Below are 13,984 nucleotides of genomic sequence, written 5' to 3'. Positions count from 1 at the left end.
CTGTTTATTCAGGAACTTGCCGAGGGTCGGGGCCACTGCACCTGCACTTGTTGCAGAGTACCTACAGAGCAGTAGATGCTGCACTCCTCAGCAGTCCTAGTAGATTATCAGTAAAGGGATCTGTACTCCCATCCTCTCCGCACACATGGATCCCCTTCCTGAAGGCAGGACAGATACAGTGGACAGCATTCAGAGTGTCTGGCCACAAAACAGTTAACACCCCCCTGGGAGAGCTGTGCAAGGCAAGCCCCGCCCCTCCTCTGCAGCCCTGATCTCCCATTCATTCTGTTGTCGCCAGGATGGACCGATCTCGAGATGATCCCATGTGTGGCTGGATCTGGTCTTCTGATTGCAATTCACATGGGTAAAATATGCACTGGACATGGTCTCTCATACAGTACAAACACTGCTGTGACATGAGCTGAGCTATGGAGGCAGCATATTTACATATAAAGCAGTTCTAGATCCTGGCAGCCTGAGCACAGGGTAAAGCAGTCTTGGGCCATAAATCTGAGTAGCACACATACCGACCCCCCATCCTCTCTCTCATCCACCCTCCCCCCATTCACCACCATCTTGCTCTCACCCCCTGGCACCCTCTCTAACCCCCCTTTCTCACTTTCTCTCATCCCCTATTCGTTGTCAGTTCGCCCCTGCCACTGCTATTACTACAAATTAATAATCACATTTAAACTTTGCAGTAAATATATTTTCAACAAATATGGAGCAGTTTGCAGTACATGAACTTTTACTGCATGTGAACTATTAAATGAGTTTGCATGCTGAAACCAATGCAAACACATTTAACAGTTCACATGCAGTGAAAGTTCATGTACTGCAAACTGCTCCAAGCTTTAACCACTTCTGGACCTGAAGATTTTCCCCCTTAATGACCAGGCCACTTTTTACGATTCGGCACTGCGTTAATTTAATTGAAAATTGCGCAGTCGTGCAATGCTGTACCCTAAAACAAAATGATGTCCTTGTTTTCCCCACAAATAGAGCTTTCTTTTGGTGGTATTTGATCAGCTGTGCGATTTTTTTTTTTTTTTTTATATTGCGCTATAAAAAAGAGCAACAATTTGGAAAATAAAAGGTTTTCCACATTCTGCTATATAACAGAAACATTTTTCATCATTTCAGGCCAATTTGTATTCTGCTACATATTTTTGGTAAAAAAAATCCCAATAAGCGTATTCTGATTGCGCAAAATATCGCGTCTACAAACTATGGGAAAGATTTATGTCATTTTTATTTATTCATTTTTTTTGTTACTAGTAATGGCGGCAATCTGCAATTTTTTTTTTTTAGCCGGACTGCCACGGACAGATCAGACCCCTAACTGACATTTTTGACACTTTTGGGGGGACCAGTGACATTAATACAGTTAGGGGTCCGATCTGTCCGCTGCAGTCCCGCTAAAAATCACAGATCGCCGCCACTACTAGTAAAAAAAAAAATCACGGGTGCCCCGGCGGCAATTACAACCACCGGCCCCATGGATTGGCATCCCCACTGCCTAATGGGGGCTCCCAGGAGCACATGCTCACCTCCAGGAGTGCTTTCGCAAAGCAACGTACCCATACAGAAAAACAAAAAAATATACAAGTAAGCACTTTGTACCCACTTTTATTATACAGAGAGTAAGAGTAGGAGCCTAAAGAGATGAAAGGGCGGGTCTGAAAAAGGAATGGGTGTGGCCTTGACAGGAAGGGGTGGTTCGTAGTTAAATTAGGGGGTGCACGAGTTTAGTCCGGCCTAGGGCAGCACAAAACCTAAATACACCACTGGGTCAGCTGTATGCATCAGGGAGAGATTACCAGACACAAATAGCTCTGTTAAGATCCACAAAAGTCCTTTTCAGGGCTGGTATTTCGGTATAAGCCTACTAGTATCTTTTCAGGTTAGGGGCAGGTATCCAGTTGGTGCTTTAGGGGCAGTTACAGATCGGCAGAAATCGCTCTGTTAATGTCCACAAAAGTCCTTTTCAGGGCTGGTATTTCGGTATAGGTCCAGTCTCTTTTCAGGTTAGGGACAGGTATCCAGTCTGTGCTTTAGGGGCAGTTAAGAGATCGGCAGCAGTCACACAAATCACTCTGTTAATGTCCACAAAAGTCATTTAAAGGGCTGCCATTTGTTTTGGTATTGCTGTGCAGTGCACTATATGGGGGGGGGGGGGTAATCCACAGTATAATATACTTTGTAGAAAGCATATTATAGTGGATTAGTAGTATTATTGTGCACTGTGCAGCATTGTGACAGGTGTGGTGACTGAGCTTTGCTGCAGCAATACTACAAACAGTAGCAAACTCCCTGGCCAATTTTTTGAACAACTGGTGTGATAGACCAGTGGCCCCCTAATACCACATATTGAAGTGGGGTGTTATTTAACAGTATACTTTTCTAAGAGTGTATTTTAGTCCTGCAAAAATGTGGCCTCTCATGCTGTGTTAACTGTGCTACACACAGTGACAACAGTTACTGGCCAATTATTTGTAGAACTGGTGTAATAAACCTGTGGCCCCCCAATACCACATATTGAAGCGGGGTGTTATCTGAGTATACTTTTACAAGTGTATTTGTGTCCTGAAACAATATTGCCTCTTTTGCTGAGTTAAGTCTGATACACACAGTGCCAAACTCCCTAGCCAATTTTTTGAACAACTGGTGTGATAGACCAGTGGCCCCCCAATACCACATATTGAAGTGGGTGTTATTTAACAGTATACTTTCTAAAAGTGTATTTTAGTCCTGCAACAATATTGCCTCTTTTGTTGAGTTAAGTCTGATACACAAAGTGCCAAACTCCCTGGCCAATTTTTTGAACAACTGGTGTGATAGACCAGTGGCCCCCCAATACCACATATTGAAGTGGGGTGTTATTTAACAGTATACTTTCTAAGAGTGTGTTTTAGTCCTGCAACAATATTGCCTCTTTTGCTGAGTTAAGTCTGATACACACAGTGACAAACTCCCTGGCCAATTTTTTGAACAACTGGTGTGATAGACCAGTGGCCCCCCAATACCACATATTGAAGTGAGGTGTTATCTGAGTATACTTTTACAAGTGTATTTGTGTCCTGAAACAATATTGCCTCTTTTGCTGAGTTAAGTCTGATACACACAGTGCCAAACTCCCTGGCCAATTTTTTGGAACAACTGGTGTGATAGACCAGTGGCCCCCCAATACCACATATTGAAGTGGAGTGTTATTTAACAGTATACTTTCTAAGAGTGTATTTTAGTCCTGAAACAATATTGCTGCTTTTGCTGAGTTAAGTCTGATACACACAGTGCCAAACTCCCTGGCCAATTTTTTGAACAACTGGTGTGATAGACCAGTGGCCCCCCAATACCACATATTGAAGTGGGGTGTCACCTGAGTATACTTTCATAAATGTATTTGTGTCCTGCAACAATATTGCCTCTTTTGCTGTGTTAACTCTGATACACACAGTGCCAAACTCACTGGCCAATTTTTGGAACAACTGGTGTGATAGTTCAGTGGCCCCCCAATACCACATATTAAAGTGAGGTGTTATTTAACAGTATACTTTTCAAAGATTGTATTTTAGTCCAGCAAAAATGTGGCCTCTTTTGCTGTGCTCAAAGAAAGAGTTCTGGCGCTACTCCAACAGGTAGTTTCCTGAAAATATCATGCAAACATGTAAAACACAAATATCCATAAAAACACTGTTCGCCCAATCCTAAGTATTGGATAGCTTGTAGATGTGATGAGGAGAAATTAAAGGATGGCGCTCAGGAGTGTTAATAGCTGATAATTACCCCAAAGGAGACATAGATAAATGATCCAATAAAAGTTTATTCCATGAATCCAAAGATAAAAAGCAATGTGTTAAATGAGTGATTCCTCCTACCAGTCCATGAAGTCTCTGTATATCACTGCTGCCTCAGCACGACTCCCTGATGTGAATCCCAGGGAAAGGAGAAAGCTGGCAGATGGAGATGGCATAGAGGAGCGGGTCCCAGCGGAGATAGGGGCTCACACGGTTCGGTGTGCGGCCGCTTCCTGGACCGGAGCCCACGCTGTGCTACGCTGATGCCCGCTGTGAGCGCCGAGGGATCGCACACTGATGACGTCACCGCTATCAGCGCTGTCAGCCGAGTGTGTGTCCGCGGCCGGCGGGGGAATCACCTGAAGAACGGGGAGCTTGGAGGAAGATGCTCGCTTGCTTCTACAGAGCCTTCCGATTGCCACAACGACATGTTTCGCTACATTGGTAGCTTTGTCAAGTCGCTACCAATGTAGCGAAACATGTCGTTGTGGCAATCGGGAGGCTCTGTAGAAGCAAGCGAGCATCTTCCTCCAAGCTCCCCGTTCTTCAGGTGATTCCCCCGCCGGCCGCGGACACACACTCGGCTGACAGCGCTGATAGCGGTGACGTCATCAGTGTGCGATCCCTCGGCGCTCACAGCGGGCATCAGCGTAGCACAGCGTGGGCTCCGGTCCAGGAAGCGGCCGCACACCGGACCGTGTGAGCCCCTATCTCCGCTGGGACCCGCTCCTCTATGCCATATCCATCTGCCAGCTTTCTCCTTTCCCTGGGATTCACATCAGGGAGTCGTGCTGAGGCAGCAGTGATATACAGAGACTTCATGGACTGGTAGGAGGAATCACTCATTTAACACATTGCTTTTTATCTTTGGATTCATGGAATAAACTTTTATTGGATCATTTATCTATGTCTCCTTTGGGGTAATTATCAGCTATTAACACACCTGAGCGCCATCCTTTAATTTCTCCTCATCACATCTTTTGCTGTGCTAACTGTGCTACACACAGTGACAACAGTTACTGGCCAATTATTTGTAGAACTGGTGTGATAAACCTGTGGCCCCCCAATACCACAGATTGAAGCGGGGTGTTATATAGCTTTTTCCAGATATACTGCGATTATCTAGAGACTTTTGTCACAGGGTAATTTAAAAATATGACAGGAAGAGGAAGAGGCAGACACTTACGCAGGGGTGGTAGGGGTAGGGCAGGAGCAGTAGGCCGGAGCCTAAGTGTGAAGTTTCAGAAGGCGCGTTCGATTACGTCAAAGGACGCACCAGACTTGGTTGAGTGGGTCACTCAGCCTTCCTCTTCTGCACCCTCCTCATCCTCTCAATCTGCACCCTCTTCACTCTCTCCTGTGTGCACCCCCAAAGACACCACCACCACCACATACCCTCCACTTGAGTCACTGGAATTATTTTCCCATCCATCACAAGACATTTGTGATGCGTAGCCATTGTTGGCATCGGATCAGGAAGAGGAGGTAGCAAGTACCTCTGTACGACAGTACCCAGATCAGCCCAAGGAGGTTGGTTCCCGCTGTTGCTGCCTACTCCGAGATCTCGAATGTTAGTGGTGGAGAAGGTGACGTGGATGATGACGTGTCTATGGACGTCACGTGGGTGGCCACAAAAGAGGAAGAGGAGGGGAGTTCAGAGGGAGAGACGGACTGGCAGATAGGAGGGAGAGGCAGGCAGAACTTGCATTGCACAAGAGGTACAAAACAGACTGCAAATATATCAGGAGCGAGCCATCAACCATGTACAGTCACATCTGGCGCTCCCAGGATGCCGGCACATGGCTCCGCAGTGTGGGCTTTTTTAATGTGTCCGTTGCTGACAACAGCGTTGCCATCTGCAGCCTTTGCAGTCAACGCATAAGTCGTGGTAAGCCCAGCACTCACCTAGGGATAACCGCTTTAAGAAGGCACCTGAACTCCCATCACCGAGCCCAGTGGGAGCAACACCGTCAGAACCCACAAAGCCACACTCCAGGCTCTCACTGTCCAGCCCCTTTCTCCTTCTCCTCTCTCCTCACATTTGTCCACCACTCCACCTTCCATGATGCCGTCGTCACGTTGTTCTGGAAAAAGGCAGGCTTCTGTGGTCCAAATGTTGGTGCGGAAAAAAATGATGACGCCGGATAACCCTCTTGACCAACGTTTGTGTGCTGGCTTGTCGGAACTGATATCCCGCCAACTACTGCTATATCAACTGGTGGACTTGGAGGCCTTTCGTAAATTTGTGGCCATTGGAATGGAAGGTCCCAGGCAGGAAATATTTTGCGCAGAAGGGCATTCCAGAGCTGTATGGCCATGTTCAGCGGCAAGTGAATATATCTCTGGCACACAGTGTTTGTGCCAAGATACATCTGACCACAGACACATGGTCTAGCAAACACGGGCAGGGAAGGTATATCACTTTTACTGCCCACTGGGTGAACCTTCTGACGGCCGTCAAGCATGCAATCCATGGCACCCGTGTAGATTTAGTTGTACCACCACAGATTGCAAGCAGGCCTGCCTCTTCTTCTCCACCTCCATCCTCCCTCTCCTCGTCGGCTGACTCCTCCTTTTCCGCTGCTACCGTCTCTTCCACTGCGCTGCCCAAGATCCCCAGAACCTATTCCACATGCCAGGTGAGACATTGCCATGCTGTGCTGCGGCTGTTGTGCCTGGAAGCCAAGAGCCACACTGGTTCTGCACTCCTTTCAGCTTCGCGTTCACAGGCAGATGAGTGGCTGACACCGCTGAATTTGACAGTTGGTAAAGTGGAGGGCGACAATGGTGCCAATCTGCTGAGCGCGCTGAAACAGGGCAAAATAACACACGTGCCATGCATGGCACACGTCCTGAACTTGGTGGTGCAGGGATTCGTTGTCAAATACCCTGGGGTCCAGGACATCTTGCGGCAGGCCAGGAAAATCTCAGGCCATTTCAGAAGATCTTACACAGCCATGGCTCACCTTGCTGACATTCAGCGGCGACACCACCTGCCCTTCAGGCATCTTATTTGTGACTGCCCGACGCGATGGAACTCAACGTTGGCTGCTCAAGCAGAAACGTGCAGTTAACTACTACCTGTACGAACTCTGCGGCAGGACAGGTTCTGGGGAGCTTGGGTTTTTTTCACCTCGCCAGTGGCTGCTCATGCGGGACGCATGCAGACTTCTGCAGCCATTCAATGAGATTACCAAACTGGTCAGTCACGGCCAGGGCACCATAAGTGACATCATACCTTATGCCTTCTTTCTGAGCGTGCATTGCGTTGTGTCATTGATCAAGCCGTCGAGGAGCAGGAAGAGGAAGATGAGGAAGTCGCAATGTTGGATGAATTCCCAGTGTGTGCTACTCCATCTGAGACAAATCAACAGCAGGAGTCTTAAGAGGAGTCAGAGGAGGATGGTGCTGGGGGGTGAGGAGGAGCAAGAAGAGCATGCTTTAAACCTTTCTGGGATCCCTGGTGTTATCCGTGGATGGGGGGGGAGGAGAACGAGGACAACATTATCCTGGATGATGAGTTAGAAGAAGGCCACTACACCGCTTCCAGTTTAGTGCGAATAGGGGCCTTCATGCTCCAGTGTTTTAAGGGGGACCCCCGTATAAAATGCATAAAGGCTAAGGACCAGTACCGGGTGGCAACATACTTCGACCCCCAGTACCAACAAAAAATGGCGGAAATGTTACCACAATCACAGATTGTGCAGCTCTCCCAGGCCTTGCTGCGGTAAAAGCTGCATTCTGCTTTTGCGTGCGCTGGCAGAGGAATTTCCAGTCACAGAGAGACAATTGCGGTTAGCAATCTAACAGAGACTGCAAGAAGAGGGCGGTTTGAAGATGTCTTGGTCACTTCAGATATGAGATCCTTCTTTCAGCCAAACCATCAACAGCTGTACTCCGGATCCAGCAACAAGGAACGCCTAGACCGACAGGTGTCCGACTACATCGGGTTAACGGCCGATGTGGATGCTCTGAGGAGTGATGAACCCCTGGACTACTGAGTGGGCAGGCTTGACCTCTGGCAAGAGCTTGCACAATTTGTAATGGAAATGTTGGCATGCCCCCCGTCCAGTGTCCTGTCCGAAAGGACGTTCAGCACAGCAGGGGGGATCATGACCGATAAGCGCACTCGCCTAGCTTATGACAGTGTAGACTACCTCACATTTATAAAAATGAATGAGGCATGGATCTCTGAGGAATTCAACACATGTGACCAGTAGACCATCTTTCACTGAAATTCCTCATGCCAGGCCACAAATATCCTGAAGACCGCCATCCTCCCACAGCAATTCCTGGTCCTTGGCTTCGCTACATACAGCGGCATAAAAAGGCATTTCATGTCCATTGAATGGCAAATTTTTGGGGCCTTTCAGGTTCGACAATTATTTTTTCTGTGAATGCCTAATGTACCTCCAGCCACCAAATACTATGTTCTTAGCTGTCAGTTAAACCCATGTGGGCAAATTTTTGGGGCCTATAAAGGCCGACACTTACGTCTGTATACTGTGAATGCCTAATGTACCTGGAGCCATCAAATACTACGTTCTTTGCTGTCAGTTAAACCCATGTGGGCTAATTTTTGGGGCCTATGCAGGCCGACACTTACTTCGGTATCCTGTGAATGCCTAATGTACCTCCAGCCACCAAATACTACGTTCTTAGCTGTCAGGTAAACCCATGTGGACTAATTTTTGGGGCCTATACAGGCCGACGCTTACTTCTGTATCCTGTGAATTCCTAATGTACCTCCAGCCATCAAATACTACGTTCTTTGCTGTCAGTTAAATCCATGTGGGCTAATTGTTGGGGTCTATGCAGGCCGACACTTACTTCTGTATCCTGTGAATGCCTAATGTACCTCCAGCCACCAAATACTACGTTCTTAGTAAACCCATGTGGGCTAATTTTTGGGGCCTATACAGGCCGACACTTACTACTGTATACTGTGAATGCCTAATGTTCCTCCAGCTATCAAATACTACGTTCTTTGCTGTCAGTTAAACCCATGTGGGCTAATTTTTGGGCCCTTTACAGGCCGACACTTACTTCTGTATAATGTGAATGCCTAATGTACCTCCAGCCATCGAATACTACGTTCTTTGCTGTCAGTTAAACCCATGTGGGCTAATTGTTGGGGCCTATGCAGGCCAACACTTACTTCTATATCCTGTGAATGCCTAATGTACCTCCAGCCACCAAATACTACGTTCTTAGCTGTCAGGTAAACCCATGTGGGCTAATTTTTGGGGCCTATACAGGCCGACACTTACTTCTGTATACTGTGAATGCCTAATGTACCTCCAGCCACCAAATACTACGTTCTTAGCTGTCAGGTAAACCCATGTGGGCTAATTTATGGGGCCTATACAGGCCGACACTTACTTCTGTATCCTGTAAATGCCTAATGTACCTCCAGCCACCAAATACTATGTTCTTAGCTGCTGTCAGGTAAACCCATGTGGGCTAATTTTTGGGGCCTATACAGGCCGACACTTACTTCTGTATACTGTGAATGCCTAATGTACCTCCAGCTATCAAATACTACGTTCTTTGCTGTCAGTCAAACCCATGTGGGCTAATTTTTGTGGACTTTCATGGCCGACACTTACTTCTGTTACCTATGAATGCCTAATGTACCTACAGCCACCAAATACTACGTTCTTAGCTGTCAGGTAAACCCATGTGGGCTAATTTTTGGGGCCTATACTGGCTGACACTTACTTGCTGTATCCTGTGAATGCCTAATGTACCTTCAGCCACAGAATACTAGGTTCTTAGCTGTCAGCTAAAGGCATGTGGGCTAATTTTTTGGGGCCTATACTGGCCGACACTTACTTCTGTATCCTGTGAGTGCCTAATGTACCTTCAGCCACAGAATACTACGTTCTTAGCTGTCAGGTAAACCCATGTGGGCTAATTTTTGTGGCCTTTCATGGCCAACACTTACTTCTGTTACCTATGAATGCCTAATGTACCTCCAGCCATCAAATACTACGTTCTTTACTGTCAGTTAAACCCATGTGGGCTAATTTTTGGGGTATATGCAGGCCGACACTTACTTCTGTATCCTGTGAATGCCTAATGTACCTCCAGCCATCAAATACTACGCTCTTTGCTGTCAGTTAAACCCATGTGGGCTTATTTTTGGGGCCTATGCAGTCCGAAACGTACTTCTGTATCCTGTGAATGCCTAATGTACCTCCAGCCATCAAATACTACGTTCTTTGCTATCAGTTAAACCCATGTGGGCTAATGTTTGGGGCCTATAAAGGGCCGACACTTACTTGTGTATCCTGTGAATGCCTAATGTACCTCTAGCCACCAAATACTACGTTCTTAGCTGTCAAGTAAACCCATGTGGGCTAATTTTTGGGGCCAATACTGGCCGACACTTACTTCTGTATCCTGTAAATGCCTAATGTACCTTCAGCCACAGAATACAACGTTCTTATCTGTCAGGTAAACCCATGTGGGCTAATTTTTGGTGCCAATACTGGCTGACACTTACTTCTGTATCCTGTGAATGCCTAATGTACCTCCAGCCACCAAATACTGCGTTCTTAGCTGTCAAGTAAACCCATGTGGGCTAATTTTTGGGGACTATACAGGCCGACACTTACTTCTGTATCCTGTAAATGCCTAATGTACCTTCAGCCACAGAATACAACGTTCTTATCTGTCAGGTAAACGCACGTGGGCTAATTTTTGGGGCCAATACTGGCCGACACTTACTTCTGTATCCTGTGAATGCCTAATGTACCTTCAGCCACAGAATACTACGTTCTTTGCTGTCAGTTAAACCCATGTGGGCTAATTTTTGGGGCCTATACAGGCCGACACTTCCTTCTGTATCCTGTGAATGCCTAATGTACCTCCAGCCACCAAATACTGCGTTCTTAGCTGTCAAGTAAACCCATGTGGGCTAATTTTTGGGGCCTTTCATGGCCGACACTTACTTCTGTTAGCTATGAATGCCTAATATACCTCCAGCCACCAAATACTACGTTCTTAGCTGTCAGTTAAACCCATGTGGGCTAATTTTTGGGGCCTATACTGGCCGACACTTACTTCTGTATCCTGTGAATGCCTAATGTACCTTCAGCCATAGAATACTACGTTCTTAGCTGTCAGGTAAACGCATGTGGGCTAATTTTTGGGGCCAATACTGGCCGACACTTACTTCTGTATCCTGTGAATGCCTAATGTACCTTCAGCCACAGAATACTAAGTTCTTAGCTGTCAGTTAAACCCATGTGGGCTAATTTTTGGGGCCTATACTGGCCGACACTTACTTCTGTATCCTGTGAATGCCTAATGTACCTTCAGCCACAGAATACTACGTTCTTAGCTGTGAGGTAAACGCACGTGGGCTAATTTTTGGGGCCAATACTGGCCGCCACTTACTTCTGTATCCTGCGAATGCCTAATGTACCTTCAGCCACAGAATACTACGTTCTTAGCTGTCAGGTAAATCCATGTGGGCTAATTTTTGTGGCCTTTCATGGCCGACACTTACTTCTGTTAGCTATGAATGCCTAATGTACCTCCAGCCAGGGCCGCCATCAGGGGGGTACAGGCAGTACTGGTGTAAGGGGCCCCAGCCTCTAGAGGGGCCCGGCGGGGACTGCTTCCCTTACACTTTAAAAAAATATATATTTTCTGGACTTCCGACCGCCGCCCGCACCGGGCCCCCCCTCCCCCCGCCAGGGGGGGGGGAGATTATGGGATAATACTGTTAAATTGTGCATTACTGTGTTTAATGGGGGTGGGGGCGCCGGCGTTCTAATCATCACCAGCAAGATCGTCGCCGCACGCCCCCACCGCTGCCGCCGTCTGACTGAGGAGAGAAGAAATCCCTGCATAATACAGGCTTCCGAGTGGCCGTATATCCTGGCTGGCAAGTAGCTGATTGGCCAGCACTCAGCATGGGGGTGAAGTTATCACTATTCAGGAGGAAGTGTCCCCAGCCCGCTCGGTACATGCAGCAGAAAGAAGATCAGAGTGGAGGGTAAGTGACTGAACTTTGAATGTGCTGCCTGTCCACCTGTTCTTTTGTTTGCACAGGACTCCTGATGGGACACAGACAGACTCCAGACATGATGGAGTTGCATTGTGAAAATGGCTGGGGATGATTCTGTGTGGGGAAAGGAATTACACTGTGGAGAGCCTCTTCACTTAGTAACTCTCACTTCCACCCAGAATCATCCTCGTCCATTTTCACAATGCAACTCCATCATCCCCATCCCCGCCCAGGGGGGGCACACTGCATTGAAGGGGGCACGCACACACGCTAGTCATTACATTCTCAGGGGACCTGTACACCTGTCACTACATTCTCAGGGGGCCTGTACACCTGTCACTACATTCTCAGGGGGCCTGTACACTAGTCACTACATTCTCAGGGGGCCTGTACACTAGTCACTACATTCTCAGGGGGCCTGTACACCTGTCATTACATTCTCAGGGGGCCTGTACACTAGTCACTACATTCTCAGGGGACCTGTACACTGGTCATTACATTCTCAGGGGGCCTGTACACTAGTCACTACATTCTCAGGGGGCCTGTACACTAGTCACTACATTCTCAGGGGACCTGTACACTGGTCACTACATTCTCAGGGGGCCTGTACACTAGTCATTGCATTCTCAGGGGGCCTGTACACTAGTCACTACATTCTCAGGGGGCCTGTACACTGGTCACTACATTCTCAGGGGGCCTGTACACTAGTCACTACATTCTCAGGGGGCCTGTACACTAGTCACTACATTCTCAGGGGACCTGTACACTAGTCATTACATTCTCAGGGGGCCTGTACACTAGTCACTACATTCTCAGGGGACCTGTACACTAGTCATTACATTCTCAGGGGACCTGTACACTAGTCATTACATTCTCAGGGGACCTGTACACTGGTCACTACATTCTCAGGGGGCCTGTACACTGGTCACTACATTCTCAGGGGGCCTGTACACTAGTCATTACATTCTCAGGGGACCTGTACACTAGTCACTACATTCTCAGGGGACCTGTACACTAGTCACTACATTCTCAGGGGACCTGTACACTGGTCACTACATTCTCAGGGGGCATGTATGCTGGTCACTACATTCTCAGGGGGCATGTATGCTGGTCACTACATTGAAAGGGGGCCTGTATGCTGGTCACTACATTGAAAGGGGGCACGCCGGTCTCTCTGCATTGAAAGGGGGCACACTATACCTTAATTACTGAAGGCCCCTTTCATACTTTTGTGACTTCAAAGTCACGCAATTTTTTATAGCGTTTTTTGCCGCAAAGCAATAACTATTAAATTTTTCTGTTTGCGCCCCCCCCCCCCAAAAATTTTAAGCACCAGCCGCCACTGAATGTAAGCTGCACTGTTGTACGGGCACTGTGATGTAAGTGGAACTGTTATGTATAGGGGGCACAGTGATGTACGGGGCACTGTGGTTTACATTTTGGAAATTTGGTGGGACGGCCAGTGGGCGGGCCATGGGGAAGATTGGTGGTCAAGCACCGGGGGGCCCAGTCCTAAAGCTGTGTAAGGGGCCCCAACATTTCTGATGGCTGCCCTGCCTCCAGCCACCAAATACTATGTTCTTAGCTGTCAGTTAAACCCATGTGTGCTAATTTTTGGGGCCTATACTTACTTCTGTATCCTGTGAATGCCTAATATACCTTCAGCCATCAAATACTATGTTCTTTGCTGTCAGTTAAACCCATGTGGGCTAATTTTTGGGGCCTATACAGGCCAACACTTACTTCTGTATCCTGTGAATGCCTAATGTACCTTCAGCCACAGAATACTACGTTCTTTGCTGTCAGTTAAACCCATGTGGGCTAATTTTTGGGGCCTATACAGGCCGACGCTTACTTCTGTATCCTGTGAATGCCTAATGTACCTCCAGCCACCAAATACTGCGTTCTTAGCTGTCAAGTAAACCCATGTGGGCTAATTTTTGGGGCCTTTCATGGCCGACACTTACTTCTGTTAGCTATGAATGCCTAATATACCTCCAGCCACCAAATACTACGTTCTTAGCTGTCAGTTAAACCCATGTGGGCTAATTTTTGGGGCCTATACTGGCCGACACTTACTTCTGTATCCTGTGAATGTCTAATGTACCTTCAGCCATAGAATACTACGTTCTTAGCTGTCAGGTAAACGCATGTGGGCTAATTTTTG

Source organism: Pelophylax lessonae (assembly GCF_965119305.1).
Source record: "Pelophylax lessonae genome assembly, chromosome: 6".
Taxonomy (NCBI): domain Eukaryota; kingdom Metazoa; phylum Chordata; class Amphibia; order Anura; family Ranidae; genus Pelophylax; species Pelophylax lessonae.
The sequence above is the reverse complement of the archived record's forward strand: the minus strand, read 5'-3'. Positions refer to the sequence as shown.